The sequence below is a fragment of the Oryzias latipes genome, chromosome 22, assembly GCF_002234675.1.
Source record: "Oryzias latipes chromosome 22, ASM223467v1".
In the NCBI taxonomy this organism is placed as follows: Eukaryota; Metazoa; Chordata; class Actinopteri; order Beloniformes; family Adrianichthyidae; genus Oryzias; species Oryzias latipes.
The window spans coordinates 18,924,078-18,939,931 of record NC_019880.2 but is presented as its reverse complement, the minus strand read 5'-3'; the positions used below and the strand labels follow the sequence as shown (position 1 = coordinate 18,939,931).

At 37.0% G+C, this 15,854-nt stretch overlaps 1 protein-coding gene across 1 annotated transcript in view; it reads left to right on the top strand.

The window, feature by feature from the left end:
• The window catches only part of lrfn5 (leucine rich repeat and fibronectin type III domain containing 5), a 157,148-nt gene that overhangs the window by 60,242 nt on the left and 81,052 nt on the right, over positions 1 to 15,854 (top strand). Inside the window, exon 3 of the mRNA XM_011490618.3 lies at positions 10,957 to 11,069. The gene's annotated coding sequence lies outside the window, so the exon portion shown is untranslated. The remainder of the gene's footprint in view (positions 1 to 10,956; positions 11,070 to 15,854) is intronic.

The window sequence follows — 15,854 nt, the reverse complement described above, 5'->3', positions numbered from 1 at the left end:
AAAAGCACTTAAGTGCAGAGCAGTCAATATCTGGGGGATTTTAAGAGAATCCCCTCTTGAAGGGCAGATTGTGCATCTTTGTGTGTATAGTTTTAGGTAGAAGTGTGTAGGTTGGTGAAAAAAAAAAAAAAAAGCAGAGTACACTTAAACCCTGCACTGTGTTACCTCACTGTGATGGGATTGTCACTGCTCCACCTTTAGCCCCCCCCCCCCCCCCCCCCCCCACTTCCTTTAATCCTTATTGCCACAGCGGAATGATCGTGCAGATGCATTCACCTACTGGCCTAATGAATATATAGCAGTATACTAAATGATTTCATTCTCCTTATGGGATTTTTTTTCCCATAAGCAAACAGTAACATGCTTATGTTCAGTGTGTTTGTGTACATATTAATATTAAAGTTATATCCAAACTCTTTAAATGGGACTTGTACATTTTGACACTCACAGAACAAAGAAGAGTCTGATCCATTTTTGGATTTTCAAAATAACTCATAGCACAGCCAAAGGGGGTGGATGAAAGCAGACACAGTGAAGGATGATGGGTAGGCAGAGGGTGTTGGGTGGGCAGAGACTGATGGGTGTATGGATAAAGGAAGAGAGCAGCAGGCAGAGAGGATTTGGGATGAGGTGGAACTGAGTTGGCAGGAAATAAGGAAAGAATGACAAATAAAAGGTCAAATGTGTGTCTTGGAATATTTTTTCTTGACCTTTTACAGTAAAAAGTCAGACTTGGACAGTAGTCTACATGGACGTGTGTCGTGAGTTTTGTCCAGGTGGTATATCTGGATGGATGGATGGTACTTAACAGAGAATTTACCACTATTTTCTCAACTTACATCATTATTTAAAAAAAAAAAATGTATCCATGCAGCCAGACACCTCAGAAAAGTGTTAAGTAACCAAAGGTTTACACCAATGAGCTGCTCGGCATGTGAGCAGGATTTGATGCTTTTAGGAAATGCCTTTAACACATCCTGACAACAGTGCATATTTAGAGCTGCATTGTGTACAGAGATATTATCGTAGATTTTTGTGCTACTGTTGGTAAAATGTATTTTATCAAAAATGAAAGGAAATTCTAGCAGTGCAATTATTATATTTGGCTATTCAGTATTTAAATTCACTTAAACAAACAAGTCAATGGTCTTCTTTTTACCTGTGTTTGGCCTCTGCCACATCTTTGTGATCCAAGTCACAACATATGTCTAGATCAGTGTTTTTCAACCAGTGTGCCGCGGCACACTAGTGTGCCGTGGAAGATGGTCAAGTGTGCCGTGGAAAATTGCCCTCATTAACTGATCTAAAAACATTAACCATCTCCAGGAAATCAGCTTTTTGTTCATCCAAACAGGTCCTGATAAAACACTGAGTAGTTAGGAATATAAAAGATCATAAAATACTTTTTTCTTTGTGTTTAATTGATTCTATTAAAGACATTTTGATAAGAATGACGGCAGCGCGATTTAGCTGCAGCTATAACTGTTTTCTGAAAAGTCCCGCAGCTTTTACTGTCTCCACGACTCCACCAATCATTCTTGAAGGCTTAATCACATGTCATCAGTCTGACCAATCAGAAGTGTTAAAAGTCTTCACTTCCTTGTTCCAATTTAGCTCATAACTCACTCATTTCCCACAAAAACACCAGCTAAAGCTCGTCTTTAGCGGTGTAGCTTTCCACAGAATCTGGTATCAGACTGGAACAAGTGAACAAAACCATGAAGCTCAGAGACGCAAGTCTTTCTGCCGTTTTCTCGCCGTATTCACACTACATCTCCCATGATGCATTGGGACAGCGCCTCAGCGTACATGAGTCGTCCTTGTTACACGGATTGAAACCACAACGGATATACAGTTTGTATGTAACTTAACTTTTATTACATCTTTTAGAAAAAACATCTGCAACTTCCTGCTTTTTCTGCCACATTTATCACAAAAATGCACGTCAGATTGCCGGGGGGGGGGGGGGGGGGGTGTAGATCAAAACAGACTATGAGTTTCTGCTTTTTTTTTTTTTTTTTGGGATGCTGGTGTGCCGCGGGATTTTTGTCAAGGTTAAAGTGTGCCGTGGCTCAAAAAAGGTTGAAAAACACTGGTCTAGATGACCCAACTCCCAATGGAAAAATGCCTAAGATAAAACAAGGGTTAATCACGCTTGAGGTTAGTTGAATATGGAACTTATGACTCAACCAGTTACTACAACAAGCAGTGTGGAAGATTTTAAAAACCTGGGTCAGAGAGCAAGAGGTCTATTTATGTCAGGAACGTGTGTAGATAGAATTTGCAGTCATGAAATTCATAGTGACCTCACCTGCAAGTCTGACTTCTCATACTTTGTCTTGTGCTTTCACAGTTCTCTTTGCATTTGCATCAGCTTTATTGTTTGGAATGGAGCAGAAGTGACTTTTACTCTTTGATTAGTTTCTTTGATCACTGCTGGGGACCACGTGTATTAAATATTGTTTATAATGTCAACATCTTCAACACAAAGTTTTTTTGGCAGGCATTTGTTTCTATATATATTTGTGTGTTTGTGTTGATAGATGGTTACAAACTTAGGCCCAAGTGCTGCTCTCCTGCTTGAAGGCCTGCTTTAATAATTCACTATGACTTGCTTTAGCTGGCTGGCAATTGGCTCAGTCTATTGACTCAGTCAAGCATTACATGCAAACAGACAGAGAAAAAAACACAAATCTCACAGGGATTATTTGTAAATGTTGGCACTTTGGTTTCTTTTGCAGTCAAACACACCAAAGCATCTTTACAAGTGTGATCCCATAGGATTGTCACATCCAGAACATATGTGTTTTGCATTTTCACATTACCGTTTTGAAACAAACTTGAAACAAATCTACCACTTGTGTGGGCTGTGTAGTAGAATGTTTGTCTTATTGGAATTATTTACGGCTGCATAGATTTTTGATTGAGGAATGACATTGGCGGTCTAGTTTTCCCAGAGGGAATTCTGGGAGCTTATAGATGCTGGCTGGAAAAATTAAAATAGTCATCAAATATGAAGGAATGCTATGGCTGCTGCCCACAGTTTGTGAAAGTAAAAAGAACTAAATCAAGGAAATTATGTCATGACCACTGATTCAAAAGAAAAATAGATCTGCGTTTTTTAAAAAACGTTTCAATTTATTTAACTTTCCACAGGATATACCTTTCTATTGAGGAAGTGAGATCAATACCCAATTATGCTTTCTTCAAAGCCTATAGAGTTGTATGCGTAAACCCACAAGTTGTTGTTATTTTCATGATGCAGAGGCTTGAGGAGTTTGATCTGTAAGTCTGTTTGTAACGTTGGTGTTTCAGCATCAGAATGTATCCTATGACCCTTGTGCTATCTTAGATGACCCCACCCTTACATTGACGTGTTCTCCCTACCATGACAAAGGTGGATAAAGGTGGAAAGATTTCATGGAATCCATGGACACCAGTGAAGATCACAAATCATTGAAGAAAAAAGGTTCAGAGCACTGTCTAGTGGGTCTAGATGAACCAACTCCCAACGAAAGTGCCTAGGATAGCACAAGGGTTAAAAAGTAACACAAAAACGAGTGTTGAAAGCAGATGCATCATGGTATCTAGATATTTAACATTCTGCATCTAAACAAATAGGAAAGAATCCGTTTTAAATACGGTTACCATGGTCATTTTTTTTGACAGGTCGCATGAAGCAGATATGTTTGTGCAGGAAAGTGCAAGTGGGCCATATTGGGCCATCTTATTCCAGTAGGTCTTTAATTTGGTTTGTCAGAAAGTCCTAGGAAAGGAGTTTACAATCATGTCTGTCTACATGAAAGCTTTGCATAACTTGCAGATCAGAAATGAAAGTTTGACCTCATCTAAACACTTACCCCATTATTATTATCTTCAAGAGTTGGAGAAAGTAGACTATCAATTCAATCAATGTGAATCAGCTGATTCTGATGGGGAGAAAAGTGACTTTTCACATCGGCTTCGCGCTAATATGCAACACAGTTATAAGGTAAAGCTGCTTTTTTCCACGCCAGAATCAGCTGATTTAAGTTGATTGCATAAGTACTTTACTAATGTATTGCATATCAGTGCAAGCCTGCTTTTCTCCACATCAGAGTTCACTGGAATTGCTTTATTTGAGTAAACAGTTGAAGAAACAGTAGTCAAAAGAATGTCAACACTGGAGCTAAAGCTCTGGTGTTGAAGGGTTAAAAACAGAATAAAGAGAAGTCTGGTCCAATTATTTATTCAGGTACAAAAAAGTAAAGAGTCTTATTAAGATAACAACAAACCATTGAAGTTGTACAGAAAGATAAAGCAAAGGAATTCACCTGAGCAGACAAGAAAGCAAGACAGGAAAGAAGTCCTACTTTGTGTTTATCAGAAACCTTTATAGGACAAGCCTGTCCACACTGTTCTTTCTTTCCTGAACATCACAAAAACATGTTTGTTCTGGGGACACTTCTTCTGACATACATTCTCTTTTTCCTGTAACTCTTAAGACGTTCCTCATCTAAGAAAGAGTTGGACAATAACTCTCATGAATCTTAGAGATCACTCCTTTGACTGTATAGGAGAACTGGACAGAGTGAGTGTGACATCACCCATAGATAGTGGTTTACTTCCAGGTCCAACCAAGTAAAGTCAATTCAGTTGTCATTTTTTTTGCATTAAGGTCACCGACATGTTGGAACCAGACGACGTCAGTAAATAGTGATTGGTCTGAGTCAGTCTGAGTCTTCAATACTATGGCAAGCACTTTCCCCAATCAGGAACTCCACACCCCTACAACTGAAAGCGGGCTTGAGAGAATCTGTCAATCAAATGTTTTGAACATGTGAGACCACATACTTTTACTGAGCCATCTGATTGGTCAGTTTATATTTTAAAAAACGTGCAATAAATAAAAATATCATGAAATCTGAATTAACAAGAAAAAATTAAAAAAGGTAGCAAAGCAAGAAGCCTTAAAAATAGAATGACTGAGTAACAATCCTCATACCGAGTCAATGGTTCACTCCCAGGTCTCCAGATACAGACTCACAAGACCAGAAATGAGGATCTGTAGCCAAACACAAGACAGAAATGGAGATGAAAATTCCATACATGTCCCCTCTGGACCTGTATCAGGTCCCTGTATTTCCAAGCAAAGATTGGAATTTGGTGGCTTAACTCTTCATTTGTTCAACATACAATACATATTTGTTACCACGATGAAAAGAACGTTCTTGCAGACCACATCTGCATGCCTTTGAATCTAAGTAGGTTATGTAGGATCCTCAGAGAAGGGCTACGTTTTTAATTTTGTCTTAATCTCCAAAAACTAATTTTACAGTTACAATTAAAGTTTTATTTATCTTTCATGAAGATGGCATGAAAACATGAAAAAAAAATTGTTAGACTCCACAAAAAAGTCTCATTTGAGTTCTTGAGTGTGAAGTAGTTGAAATCCAGCACCGTTTGCTGCTGCACTGCAGATAGAAATCTAGTTTGTGCGACTGTAGTAGCTAATTCCTACCACTTTGCAAGCTAGGTTTTTCAATATTTAAAATTCTAAATGCAGACTTCACACATTGCCTTCACGTAAACTGAAATGAGTCCTGCTGGATCAACAGTTATTCTGAATCGTGTTTGGTGATTTGCAGCAGCACTTCTCTTGCAAATGAAAGCAGTGTTGCAAATGGCTGAGCCCCTCAGTGGGGGCAATTCACAGTGTGCAACGTTTGTGAACCTGAAAACTGCAATCCCAGTCTTTCACAGAGCCATACGATTCTCATGACAACCCACACTTAGCATATGGGGAATTCCAAAAATCTTCCAAAGTGAGATTTTTCTGTTCAATATTTATCTGATTTGGTGTATTTTAGACTAGTCTAGGGGTCTGCAACCTGAAGCTACAGAATGAGGCTCTTTTTTATGGATTTTAGACTTTAAAGAAAAGGGGAAAAAAGCAAGTTAATTAAAGAAATTATGAGTTTGTAAGTTTCATTAATTTATTTCAATTAATTAATTTTGTTCACTTATGTTAACAATTTGTGTTTAAAAAAAATTAACATGTCAGATAACTGAGCAAAATGATGGCAAAAGGTTTTATTGACCATCCATCCATCCATCCATCTATCCATCCATCCATCCATCCATCCATCTATCCATCCATCCATCCATCCATCCATCCATCCATCCATCCATCCATAATAGTAAAAAGCACCATGTATGACTTGAAACGGGGTGAATTTTGTTTTGAAAGGAACTCAGATGTGCTGCTATCAAGAGTAAAAGAAGTTAAAGTTAGAAAAGTTAAAGTAGAAAAAAATATTCTTGTTATATTTTAATTTTTGTAAATATTTAAAAGCTAGTTTTTGTAAATGAATGGCTTCATGGCCACAAAAACTTTGAGTATTTTTTTAACTTGAAGTGGGATTTTGCATCTCTCTTTGCATGGCTCTTTTAGCCTGAAGGGTTGCAGAAAAGCTGCTAACTTTGTTCTAGGGTTGACCAAAGCAAGTCGAACTAATAAAAAGGTATAAAATAGTTAATGGCTCGTCAACTCCTGTAAATTACAGACAGTAGAATCCGAGCAAATCCCAGTGAATCACTGCAATCATTTTAACATCAGTTTTCCACTGGAAGATTCTAGTTTTGAATATTTGTAGTTATTTTTCAAAAATTTTTCCTCTCTGTATTTTCTTTTCCTGCTGAAACATTAAAATGACTCAACCAAGTCACAAATAAAGTTTTTTTTTTCTATTCTATTAATACTTATTTACTACACCATGTTTTTGTACCATTTCTTTGCCAGTGAATTGGACTATCTTGGTTTCCTACTGAGTTATTTTTTATGTCTACTCATAAGTTGCATAGCTTAGCATTTTTCTACTCGGGTTTAGTGTAAAGTATGTTTGGGAGGACATCAGAAATGTTTTCATAAACAAGTGAATTACTCAGACATGATCTCCAAACCAAACAGGCCAATGTTAAAGCTAAAAGCTGCTGAGAACAGATGCTGGGGATGAACTGTGGAGACTTCAATTGTGACAGTAAAAGAAATTAATCAAGACAAAAAGGGAAAGAAAAGAAACATTTAAGTGGAAATATTCACTGACTTTGATGTCAAGAATATTTAAAAAGCTGCTTTAAAAAAAATGGTTGCCCTGATTCAGTTCCTCTTGAAATTTCCTCTCAGGTGTCTGATTTTAGCTGCTTTAGCTCATCATTAAAGACCCACTCCATTGAAGATGGTGCTTTTGGTGTTTTTAAAATGTTCTTGTGCCAGTTTCTTTATATAAGAAATTAGGTTTAAAATTGCATATCTGAGTGCATTTTAAATTGTTATGAATCAGGGTCAGGTGAAAAATCCAGTTGGAAAAGTTCCTATTTTTGACCTAGAAAATAAAATGAGATTCCCTCTCTCTCTTTTTCCCTTCTTTTCATTTCCGTCCGGTCCAACACAAGTCTGTTACAGATAGTAGTAAGATGAATAAAGTTTAGCCTAAATTACAAAAAGGGTTAATTCAAATATACACCTGGTGTGTCAAAAGGTTCCTAACCACTAATGTAACAGTAAAATATGTCTAACACAAGAGGCTTTCAGCTCTCATCTGTCTGCTCAGCTGTTGGACAGGACAAGTTAAAAAAAAAAAAAAAGAAAAGAAAAAGAACTGATTTGTGGGTGGGCCATAAGCTCTTTGCTCTGAGCTCTTGGTAATGGGGAAAGGAAGGAGGATTAAATGAGTGGTCCACAATCTCCCTGCTCCGCTCCATTCCGATGCTTTCCCTTCTGGACAACTAGGTCCATCAGCATCTTTATCATCCTTGTCCGAGGTGCAGAAGTACAAATAATACAAATAGAACACGCAAAGATTGCGTGTTCTATTTGGTCTGGTCTGCATCAGTTCTAAGTCAGCTGCTAAGTACCAGCTGAGGAAGCCCGGTGGGGGTCCTACCCCTGGTGGGACCTGCAGCTGGGGAGGGGGTCAGCGAGGTACATGCGTGAAAAACTACGCATCAGGCACAACTGCGAATGATTCAACTTAATAATTGCGTATGAACTACTTAAACTACGCATTAACTGCGTCATTCTCAACCGACCAAAAGGATTTTACAGCTCAAAACTGAATTTGCACAAGGAGCCATCGGCCGAAACCCTCAACGGACATCTGTGCACATCGACCATTAACAAACGCAAGAAACACTTCTGAATTACGTATATTACACATGTATCACAAATTGTACATCGTGGCAGTGTAAGCTAGCCGGAGAGCATGTAAACAGAGAGCTCTCAGCAACTGGGAGGGGAACGGGGGGTGAGGTTGCTCCACGCCCCGTAACTCAGAAGTGAATTTTTAATGAACTCCTGCCTTTCTTAAGAAACAATGTCCTAGAAAAGAAAGACATTATATATATATATATATTTATGCTTTTTATGTCGCTAAAAACTGCATAATCGTTTTTCAAAAAAACAACAACACTTGGAATGCTTTAAAAACAGCTTAAAAGATGATCAGATGGGGTCTATAATGTTCTTTTGTAGAAACTGAGTGTAAATTCTTTGTAACCTCACCTCCCACTACAACCACAAATACATAGATGTCTAGTTTTTATCAAAATACAAATGTTTTTATTGGGCAAAGAGAACTATTAGTTGTATTACTGAAGGTATCATTAAAGCCTCTTAAATCAGCCAAACATGCTGTCCTGCTGAAATCATGTTAAACATCTCTCATTTGTCACCTTTTCACTTTTAAATCAATGGCATCCACATTCTCCGCTTGCATTAACCTTTCTTTATCCGGCATCCATCACCGTCTCCCATTCCTCTCTTCTACCTGTTCACACTCTGTTGCCTTCATTTTTTTTTTTTTAGCCCTGTCATATACTCACACTCCCATCCACCTAACTCTTTGCCCTCATTCTTTTTCCCTTAGCATCATTTTGAACACCACTCTTCTTTCTATCTCTTGCACTCCTTCCCTCCTTCCTGCTGGCTCAGCGGGTATAAAGGCAGCCTTTGTTTTAGTTGTGTCCTCTATCCTTTGAAGGAGGAGGCCTGAAAGGGCATCAGGGAGAGAAGAAAAAAGAGGAGGATAGATAATGACAGAGAGGGGGAAACATGTTGGAGCAGAAAAAATAATGTATTCTATGAAAAGACAACATAAATGCAAAAAAAAAAAAAAGAGGAAGAAGGAACTTCATCTGTGATGGATGGTTGAGGTTCCTCATGTCATTGATATCCACAAGCAACAGCATATGGATGAGATTTCCTGTGAAGGAGGATCGATCATCAGACATGAGCTTTCTGCTTTGCAGGATTGATTCAAGCTAAGTAGCTTATTGGAAACTAGAATGTTGTATACAGACAGTTCGGCAATCTGTACCATATATTCAGGAGTTTAAGTCGCAGGTGCAAAACAAACAAACAAACAAAGATAATAAAGAAGAAAAAAACATAGATAGGTTTGCATTTTAGGAAGAAAAGTACTACGCTTCTGAACAAATCCGCCAAGCCTGAAGTACTGCCTTTACACCGAACGTAATTCACATGTTAAATTTGTGTTCACTCTCTGTTTTGAAGTGCGTCAAATTCGATGGTTGTCTGAAAACGTGTTCAAAAACTAGACGCTTCCGTCACGTGGAGGAGAAGCTATCGTCAAGCTTTTTGCTTCACATATGGAAAAAAAATCATTTTTCATGATATAAATTATTTTATATCACAATAACGATATAATAATACGATATACCACAATAAATTATATTTTCAGTAATTCTGAAAAAAATTGTAAAAAAATTCCATTGCTTAATTTTCTCTAACTTTATTTTCTTAAGGTGCATTTAAGTGAATAGTCCAATGATAAACATACATTTTAGTGCCAAAAAATAAAACAAATAAGAACAAATATGGCTGACCTGCACCAGCCTTCACATTTTTTCAAAAATCCAAGTTGAGTAAACTGAATTTAAAAAAAAAACTATTTTTTAAATACTTTTTTAAAGTGCACATGTTTATGTGTAGAAAATCACATTTTTGCACAAAAGTTGAGCATTAAAAATGATCAAATAAAACTTTACCTTTCTGAAATTTGTAACTTTTAGTAGGACGTTTTTCTCACGTGGTGGGACTTGTGCGAAAGACCGTTTGATCTGCTTCAGCTTTATTTTATTTTTAGGAGCTCCAGAAAACCATTGGTAATCACGCATGCGAGTCTGGGTCTATGAAAACATTCAGTCTGTTTCCCATCAACTGCATTTGAATGATGACGCTATCAGCAGCACCTCCATCTCCGTGTAACCCAGTTTAATGAATTGCTGTCCGGCATTAGTCTGAAAAACGGCAAAATAAAAACTATAATAATGTCTCAATGCAAATAAAAAACAAAATATATCCCTTGTGCTATCTTAGATGACCCCACCCTTCCATTGACGTGTTCTCCCTACCATGACAAAGGTGGATAAAGGTGGAAAGATTTCATGTAATCCATGGACACCAGTGAAGATCAGAAATCCTTGAAGAAAAAAGGTTCAGAGCACTGTCTAGTGGGTCTAGATGACCCAACTCCCAATGTTAAAGTGCCTAGAATAGCACAAGGGATATATCATAAAGTTCAGGTGGATAACAATTATCATGTGTGTTTTGGACGGCGCTTCTTCTTCTCTAGTGCTGTCCGTAGTAAATACTGATACACACACCAACTGTGACTTTTAGCGACCAGTTGCGCTAAAGGGCAACTGATTGTTAGTGGAAAAATATTAAATATTTGATCCAATGTATATATATATTTTAAATCACATATAAGTTGCTCCTGAGTACCTGTATAAGTCGAACCCCTGGCCAAACTATGCAAGAAACTGTGAAAAAAATATGGTGCATTAAATAAATCAGAGATGAATAAAAAAAATTAATCTAACCTCCCTGCAAATAGACCTCATCTAAAAATTGACTTTTTCCTGAATTTTTCTTTTTCATTTAATTTTTTGCAGTGAGGAGTACAAACCGGAAGATTTTTGACTTGGACCCTTATCTAAGATGTTCTATTGCTGCTGTAACATGTAAATCCTGAAGCAGAGTGCATTCTGCTGGCTCGTCTTTGAAGGTAAGAATAATGCAACGTTTTTACGCAGCCTTTTTGTAGCTCTTTCATCAACATTTTTTCCATTTCTCCCCATTTGTTGTTAAACTTTTGTATTTTATCAACTCCCATATATAGAAGGCTAAATAAAAGGACTATATGTAAGTATAAGTATATATATAAAAATCCAAAGGACTGATAAACATCATAATGCATGTACTTTTTTGTACAGATGGTTATTTTTATTGGTTATTGCAGGACTCCAAGAAACATAGTTTTTTATCCTTTCAATACTGACTTTGAGTGAAAAACCATCCTAAATAAAGGCCAGAAGAAACTTTAGATCTTTATTTTATCATCATGTGAAGTTCAGATGAAAACTTCAAAGGCACTAAAGCATAAATCATTCTTGAAATATCTCTTTCATCGTGGTATTTTCAAAATAAAAGTAGACTAGTTAGTGATGAAGGTTAATTCTAGCTTAGCTTGACACTGTTCTCCATAAATAAAGTTTACGTTACTCAACTTTTATTTATTTATTTATTTTTTTTAATTAAATTTAAACTTTTTTTTACTGTTACATAATGTAAACATGTAAAAAAAACAAAATCATGTCAACAAGAAGCACCAACTAGTTCACTAGCTATGGTCTTGCTAATTCAGCTTTTTGATGTTTTACCACATACATTTCTGGTGATTTGGTATTTTAGCACACAAGGACTTATTTTTAAAAAAATGTTTTAAAGCTTAATATATTTGGAGTCTGTTGGTTGTAAAAAAAAATCAAAGCTACATTGAATTCCACGCTAAACTTGTTTTTGCTACTGCTACAGTCTCTTTCCCTGTGAAGGGCATTTTCTAGCTGTGTTGGGATGTGCCGAATAGTATAAGTTTGTCAAATATGCAAAACACAATTTGGAAACCAGTGGGATAAAGTAGTTCCCTCCTAAAAGAATCCTTTTTTCTTTATGGTTGCAAGCACCTGTTACAAAACCACAGAATCTAAGACAAAAAGTGAAAACAAAGACTTGATAGTTAAACACGCAAGCTAATGCAGCAGAAATTGTTCAAAAAGCAGATTTAGTTGGGTTTGAGGGATACCAAAAATAATGTTCACACCTTCAGTTAGTTCAGTTTGCCTTCGCATTGTAATTTTAACCCCTTGTGCTATCCAAGTCACTTTAATTTTGGGAGTGGGGTCATCTGGACCCACAAAACAGTGCGTTGAACCTTTTTCTTAAATGATTTGTGATCTTCACTGGTGTCCATGGATTACATGAAATCCTCTCCACCTTTGTCATGGTAGGGAGAACACGTTAATGCAAGGATGGGGTCATCTGGACCCCACAAGGTAGCACAAGGGTTAAGAGAGATGGTGTCCCAAACTAACTCGTTACGACACTCAGTTACAATTACTAAGTCAGAAAATGTTTTTCTTCTGGGGCATTTTTTTTATTTGTATAAATGTTAACATACCTTACTCTCTTGTAGGACAACTTTGCTTTATGGTCCACTGGGTAGTTGATTCCTTTAAATGGCATGCAAACATACCTTGTTTTCATCTGGAGGAGCAGTTTTGCCTTTTCTGACACCATAAAAGTCTTTTTTTTTTTTTTTTTTTTGCTGTGGTCCAAACAGTTTGTGTGAATCTTAGTTGAACTTACAGCATAAATAAGTAGAATGTTCGTCTGGATTCCAGCTTAGTTTAATCTACACTTGTGACTGTAAAACCTAACCATGTGTGAGTGTGTTGAACTATTTGGTTGAAACATTTTGGCTTTACTTCCCTATATAAATTCTCTCCCTGATCTCTCTTCTAATGGCTTCAAGCTGCGGAGTGCCAGCTTATAATCTTTAAAAAGGAATTCTTTGTCAGAAATCCACCCCTAACCTTAGAACCCCAAGAGGCTCAGCCGCTGATCTGTCGCCTTTATGGCCTTCCTTACTTTAGTTCAGCTCTTTTCTTACCTACTTTTCTTTTCCTTTCTAAACCTGGTTGTTGGATGTACTTTAATAACCTCAGAAGATCCCGATGGGATGTGGCTGACTGCTGAAGTCAGCTATAAAAAAGCAGAGGGAAAGGAAAGAGAGCCAAAGGAGGGTGGACAGAAGAGAGGGAAATTGCAGTAAAGGGTGGTATGCAGATATCAGTTCAATTTAGAAGAAAAACATGAAGCACACTGAAAAAATGGAATTCTCAAGAAAACGTGTCCTTTTTCTATCTTGCAAGAAAAATCCTTTTATCAAGACTTTTTTTTTTTTAAATCAAAATAATCTTAGTGTGAGAAAACGTCTGCTGGTGACGAGAATTCTTTTGCTAAATAAGAATTCTCAGTAAAAGCATTTTACTAATAGGGACTATGATAATATTGATAACTTCAGTTGTTAGAGTTTCACATCCAAATGTCATTCTTTGATGTCATTTTCTAATTGAAAAAAGAAAAAAACATTTGGGTTGTCTTGCAGTTCACTAGCTCACTGAACGGGGTGGGATTATATAATTCCACTTCCTTCCACTCCCTTTCAAGCAATATTTATTAATATGTCTAATTATCCTAAGTTTGATTAGTTACTGTATGAACGTATAACTGATGATTATATTGCTGTTGTGTATTATTTCTAATTAATTGCTTGAAATAAACCGTTTCAAATCAAAAAAATTCAAATCAAAAACTAGAGGCTCATGCGGCCACCTTAAGGGGATGTCATGAAAATGAAACGTACCATTGTTGTTTGTGAGATAGTTGTAAGGATAATGTAAGTTCCATACACTTATGACATGTAAGTGATGCTGTCCCAAGGTGCCCTTACACCTGTATCCACCCATAAGGGCAGTTGTGACAAAAACATTACATAAGACAAATTGTTGATCCCATGCTCCAATCTTTTAGCATGATTTTCACATATTTTATGATTTTTTTCTCCTAATGCAACATAATTTTGCACAAGTTTTTAACTTTTGATACTTGATCAAATTTTGCTATGAAAATTTCTGAAACAGTGTTATGTCTATTTTACTGATATAGTATTATTTTTTAATCATGTCAATGACTTTTATAAGTAACATAATCTGCATATATTTTGGATAAATGATCTTCATTTGCCATGTTGATTCCTAAAAGTTCTTTTTTACATAATAATTTAAGTAATTCCTCTTTGTCATGTGCTTTATTGATATATCAGGTTTCTTAATTCTGTCTGATAAAAGATAGGAACCGGATAATGATCAATAAATGATAATAAAATGGTTACAGTAGAACAGGGGTGGGTTTATATAAGTTCGCTATCTTCCACTCCCTTTAAAGCAATAATTATTAAAAGTCTAATTATCCTAAGTTTGATACGTCATTGTATGAATGTAAAACTGATGATTGTAATATTTTTGTGTATTATTCCTATTTGATTGCTTGAAATAAACCATTACAAATCAAAACATATTTGACATGATGTATTTCAGACCAGTACTAAAGAGGTCTTAATCTTATTATATCATGAATACATCTGACCTTAATACAAAAAGAAGAAGAAAAAACGTTATTCATTTAGTTTGTCCTCAAGTTGAGGTTCACATTTTCTTTACTCTTTTACTTCCATAATTCCACTATTATAAAGTGTGTCACCCCTCCCTCCACCCATCCATGTTTACTCCTTCTCAGGGACTGGATTACAGGGACAAGATCTAGAGGTGAAACACCCAAACCTTTCTTTCTCCAATCACCATTTCGATTTGAACCAAGATGCCACTCCAACCTTTCCATTTCAGCCGGGAGATATGATCTCTCCAGTGTGACAGAGGCTGCCCTAACACCCCCCTTACACTGACAGATTATACAAATCTCTCCACCACCAGGCTTCAGATAGAACAAATTAATCCCAGAGGTCCCCAAGACATTTGAATTCTTTGACTCTTTCCCAAAACCTTAAGGCGGTTCTACACTTTCCTTTGTTTCTGATTGAGCACCCTAACCTCAGAGAAACGCTCATTTAATCTGCCTTATCCTTCACTCCAAACATCCCTAGATGTCTTTAGAGGTCACCCGGGGTGATTCCAACAGAACCGCATCATCTGCAAAAACAGACTCAATCAAATCAATGCCTGGCTAACTCTATAGTCATCGACAGCGGTTAGAACCCCTCTAAACAAAGGCTCAAGGTTCACTGCACGCTCCTGCTAGAGTCAGGTCCACCCTAATTATCAGGATTCTTCCACTTAAAATCTTGTTTCTAACGAAATACTAAAGAAGCACCAACTGTGGAAAGAAGTGCACAGCATATGCACTTTTTCTCATTCTCACCTCCTGTTGTGTTAATGTGCAGACACACTAAAAGTGTGAAACACCACTTTTTTCTTTTTTTTCATCTCTCTGAGCTTTAGGGTGGGTGTGAAAATTAGATATAGCGGTGAAAGGCAGAGAGGGGCGATATATGAACCCACAGACGGTGTTTGTGAGACAAGGGCAGCATGTGTGAGAGTCACAGTTTGGTCAAAGTCGTGACAGTGGGAAATTTACCCTCAACCATGTATCCTGTTGGTATATGCTCACTTCACATCTTTACCATGTGTGTGTATAAGTGTTCGTGTTTGTGTGTGTGTGTGAGAGAGAGAGATAGAGAGAGGAAGAGAAACCCTAAACTGCTGAGCAAACCTCAAATCAGAGTCAAAGTCAAGTGTCCCCGTCCTGCTCTCTGATGAATGACTTCTGACATGAGTGTGTAGATAGATGGATGGAAGCACAAGAAGCTCAGAAAAAAAAGTGATGACAGCAATGGGATATTGCTAAACCGGACTAAAAGTCCCACTCTGGTCGT